This window comes from Piliocolobus tephrosceles, chromosome 1, assembly GCF_002776525.5.
Source record: "Piliocolobus tephrosceles isolate RC106 chromosome 1, ASM277652v3, whole genome shotgun sequence".
Classification (NCBI taxonomy): Eukaryota; Metazoa; Chordata; class Mammalia; order Primates; family Cercopithecidae; genus Piliocolobus; species Piliocolobus tephrosceles.
The window spans coordinates 131,475,399-131,480,865 of NC_045434.1; positions in this window are offsets into that span (position 1 = coordinate 131,475,399).

Here is a 5,467-nt window from a genome sequence, read left to right on the forward strand (position 1 = left end):
GAGACCATACAGACCACAAATCCTGAAATATTTATGATATGACCTTCTCTAGACAAAGTTTGTTGACCCATGTTCTAAAGAGTTAAATCATGAAGTTGTTTCCATTAAAAGGTAGGAGCAATTTAGGGATGTACTTCATCCTAAATATTGTTAATTCTGTCTTTCATTTAGCAGGAAAGGTGATCTTCTGAAATCCAAATCTGATTAAGTAACTTTTCTTCTAAAATCTTTCAATGCTTTTCTATCATACTATCATACTTGGGGGAAAAAAAATCCCAATTCCTTCCTAGGGCCTGCATACAAGGCCATATGAGATCTGTCTTTTGCTGGTCTTTCCAGCCCACTATCTACTATTCTCCTTGTTCACTGTGCTTTAATTCCACTAAAAGTCTTTAAGGTCTTGAAGTCTCCAGTTCTTCCTTATCTTAGGGTCTTTGCATATGCTTTTCCCATTGCCTAGAATTCTGTTTCCTTCTGACTAGTGCCTCAGCTTTTAATAGGTCTCACTTCAATGTCATTGTATCAGAGAGTTCTGGCCTGACTACTAAAGATCTTTCTCTGTCATTTTCCATCTCTGTATCTTGTTTCTTTTCTTTATAGTATTTATTACAATTTACAATTGTTTTTACTTGTTTGTTGACTGTTTTTCTGTCTTCCCCCTCTAAAATATAAATTCCATAAGAGCAAGAGTTGAGTTAGCCTAGTTCATTGCTATATCATTGCCCTATTTGTTGACTAGATGAAGATATAGTTTAATTAATTTTTCTAAATCATAGCCAGCAAAATATACCTGATATTTTAAACCAGCATGATGGACTCCCCAGACAAAGGTCTGTTTGTTGCCATGCAAAGTCTGTTAGTGGAATTCATTCGTTTCTTCATTCATTGGATAAGCCTGTGTTGAACAAATGCGAAGGACCAGGCTTTATGGGTAGAGATGGTGAGGACAGAAATATAAAACATTGTTTCTGATGTCGGAAAGCTCACAGCCTGGTAAGAGACATAATCAGTAAACAACTGGTTGTTATGGAGAATGATAAGCTCTCTTGCAAAATAAAGGAACCTTCATGGATCCCGAAAGAGGAAGAGGTGAGGCTGGTTTCTGGAGAAGATGCTATCTGAGATGGACTTTGAAAGCATGTCTTACTTGCATTAAATGTAGTAATGCCTAATGCAATGTCAGAAGTACTTGAGGCATTAATAAATTTTGGTTGTTGTACTTAAAAATTGGAACTAACCAGGAAATTGAAAAGATAGGGGTGTGAGTGTGGGTATATTATAAGAAGGAATCACATGGGAAATGAATAGAGTTGAGATAGAATGCAGCCCATGCGAGAAAATGCTTTGGATCAGTTTGGCTGGAGTAGAAGGTATATGTTGTGAGAATGGCAAGAGGTAAAACTCACCTGGGAGACAGAGGTTAGGTCATCAAATGTATTATGTGCTGTTCATGAAGGGAGAGACATTGAAGGACAATTGTATGAATATAGCTGAAATTATTTAGAAGCAGTAATTGTAGAAAATATGTTCTGTTTCTGCTGTCAAATGTAAGAATTGTAACAATAGATTTGATGCAATCTTAGACCAAACTTGTTTTGAAAAGTGCAGGCTTCTATAATTCTGAGTTTACTATTACTTTTTTTTTTTCCTGAGAAAAAATTTACCGTGGTGCATGGCAATCATATGCTGTCTACATATTTAACCACTTTTAGGATACCTTAGATACTGCTTGCTACACTCTTCTCTGCAGGTCCAGGAAGAATGAATTACCCTATAACTTGCTTAGCAAAATCTTCCCTGTGCTTGATTTCCCCCAGGTAGAGGACTGGGGCTTGTAGGGTAAACTTTGCAGGCCTCAAGTGTGTCTTTGCCTCCTTCTTTGGAGCCAGGGACATTCTGGAAATAAATATCTTTTTATGTTGAGTCAAGTTCAAAACAACATGCCAGGCGCCCAATTTACACCTGTGGGGAAAAGAAGAAACTTCAATGAGAGCTAATTGAATAGCTTTGCCCTTGTAGCAGGCACTTGTGTTTCTGCTAGTGGAAAGAAGGCCCCTGGAGAATCAGGTGACCGAAATTTCCCTGGGAACCCTTGCATTCTGGAGAAATACAGGATTTCTGAGGAAGTTTTTCTGTTTTCTGAGCATGTGAAGTGTGTGCAGGATAAACAGTCTGCTACCTCTCTTCCAGCTGCAGCAGTCCTGTCAGAGCAGTTGCTGGGTGTAGGCTACTGGAGTGGGTCCCAAAGTAATAGATAGTGTCCTATCCTGAAAGAACCATCGTCTGGTGGCTCCACACACATTTGCCTCTGGAGGTCTTGATGACTGTTCCAAGGCTGATGAAGGGAGCCGTGATGGAGCTGATCAGACCTGCCGAGGGAATGCAGAAAAAGGGAAGGAACCCCATGGGGTAGGAGCTGGGGTTGGTATAGCCCGTGGAAATCCTGAATACTAAAAGTGATAAAGGTAGTAACAGCAGCAGCAATAACAGTTATCACCATTACCAGATCTTTCTGACTCCTGAGCTTGTGCTCTTGACTGTTTTTATTTCTCTGAGACACTGAGAGTCATCCTTTAAAAGAAGAAGGAGCCAGTATTATCATTCCATAGCCTGAGACACTCTGATGGGTGCAGTAGTACCAGGGTTGTTCCTACCTATGATGGGGTGAAAGCCTGTGTGATGTCATCAGGTGGGCCAGGAATAGCCCTCATGTGCTAAATGCCAGAGCACCTGAAGGTTTCAGTATGCATCACCCTTGGAGATAGGAGCACTGGCATTTTCTATTAAAATCCAAATGTAATCTGGAAGGCATTGTGCACCATTCCTTTATCATCTTCTCTAAAAATTATAAATCAGATTTGCCAGTCTCTTATTTGGGCAGGAGGCCAGGGACAGTTCAGAACATAGGGTATCGCTCACCTCTAAAAATAGTTCAATACTAAATTGTCATTCTTCTAAATTGCCTCTTCTGTGCCCAAATCTGGACAATTTCATTTTCTTTTCATTGGTTTTATAGTTGAGTGAAAGTAGTTCATGTCCTACTCCATAGAATATTGCACATTTTATAATACAAGAAAACAAGTTTTTATTCTTAAATAAGAGATACTTTGAGAAGCTTCTAGAGATGGGTTAGTTCAAGCTCAATCTTTCATTTTTACTTAAATTTCACTGATATTCAGTATAGTCTATCTGTATGTATGTATATCTCCTATCTTATTCATTGCTTTATGGCCAGCATCTAATATATTCTCAAGTAAGTGAATTAATAAACTGAGTACTCCTATTGTGAAAGGCCCTAAGGACAATGAGAAAGTCAGTAAATGAAGGCTCTCCATCCTCAAAAAATCTTAACCTGTAACAGAGAGACAAGTTCTAAGGCAGGAGAGACTGAGGGCCTGAGCACGCTGTGGAGATGCAAAGTGGGAGATGGGGTGAAAGCAAAGAGGGGGCAAGGAAGGGGAAAAAGGCAAACATTACTCTGTGGTTTTGAGCTTGGATGCCTGGCAGAGCTGTAGAGAGCTTGGATGCCTGGCAGAGCTGTAGAGAGCTTGGATGCCTGGCAAAAGAGAGGAGGAAGTCAGGAGGAAGAGCAGGTCTGGGGAAAGAGGATAGAAGGAGGACATGATGAGTTCGGATCTAAACAGATGAGGTTTGGATGATGTAGACTTGAGTGCCAGTTAAGATGTGCAGCTGCCCTATAAGCTATGATGAAGATGAGTTAATTGCTGAGTACTAGAGTAGCTTCAAACTTAGGCTATTTTATTCTCCTTCTTATTCAACAGGGCTTTGTGCTAGGCAATAAAAAGGGATTTTAAAAGGTACAAAAGGCATGATCTTTGCTCTCCCAGAGTTCCTGAGTGAGGCGGTATGTGCTCAACAGTGCCAGGCAAGTAGCAGCCTGTAGAAGGAACAGAAGAAGGAGTGGCTTGGGTGTGACAAGCTGGAACCTGCAGCAGCTGCAGGGGGAGGGCGTTCTGAGGATCCAAAGATCAGCATGCCCCTTCGGACCTTTTGAAGGAAGCTATCAAAAATGAAGACATGACTTCTCAATACCAGGTTTATTTAAAAAGGAATAAAACCAATGTAACAGATACACCTTTTTACAGTAATTACCTTATTGGTATACAGAGAGGAGGCAAAATCATGAATTGGTTTGTTTTGTCTTTCCATGAGGAAAATGGCTTTTTTTGAGCCCAAATGAAGGGGACTTAATGGCTTAGCCCTAGGATAACCATTACTGCTGTGGGCTGGGAAGCCTTGGAAAATTGCCCTTCTCTTTTCCTGCTACTTTCCATCCCACTTTTTTCAGAGACATATTTTGGGTCCCCTGTCTCCTTGAATCTGCTAGCAGTGTGTACAGACTCACCCAGTACCTGACTGCCTGTTACTGCTGCTAAGCCTTGTTCTGACTGGCCATGGTGACAATGGCCCAGGAATCTCAACTTTGAGAGACTCCACAAATGCCATGAGATGGGTGGCCGCTTATGTGGTTATTGTCTTAGAGCTGACTCTGTCCCCAGGGATGTGATTTTAAAGCCCTGGTATATGAGGTTGAGAACACCTATAACAATAGCCAATCCTAACAAGGGAGGTTCTCCAGGTTTATAGAGGGGGTCTTCAAAGGATTCAACTTCCTAATAGTGATCTATGTGACCGTACCAGTGGCATGGGGGAAAGTGAGAATTTAGAAAAATTGTTGGAAAGTATTTTCCTCTTGACAAGTAAAGAATTAGAGTATTATGGAATTGTAAGAAATTACAGGGTTAGAAGATTCCCTCTTTTAGTAATAAATTTTATACTCTGATTAAAGCACTTAAACCTGTATCTGATAGTAAGGATGCTACTAGAATAAGGGCTTTATTGCCTCATTAAAATAGTGCCATCTAGTGGTAAATGTTTTGAATTGTAGCTCGGTGCCCAAAGAACTGTCAAACCCTCAGGGGACTTGGCTTAACGCTTAAGCAGCATTTATCATTTTCTTGTTTATTTATTCATCTATTCTTTCATTTAGTTTACTTATCACTTACTACATGCTGAGTATCTTGATGGGTGTTGCGTATGAAGAGACGAGGAAGACACAACGCTGACCTCAAGTTGTTCATAGTCCAGTGGGTGAGACTGCCTGTAGCCCTGTGATTGTGATCCAGAGATAATGGCTATTTGAGAAGTGCAGTGGAAGCCCAGGAGATTCAAATGTCACAAGCAGTTTCACTGCCGCTGCTGGAAGGCCCTCCCATGTATATAAGGACATAACTTGCAGGAAGCGTGGAGTCAAGGAAGGGACAAGCTGTTGGATGCGTCCTCAACTTGCTATTTGTGTGGGATTCCTCACCATGCCAGCCCTCTCTTTTGGGTTCTCCTTGTGTCTCTGGCCCTACTCCTAAATCAAGGAACTGAATGAACTTGTGGTTTGCTACCCAGTGGAGCTCTCTTTCTCTTTCATGGGCTTGATTCTTGGTCATTCTAG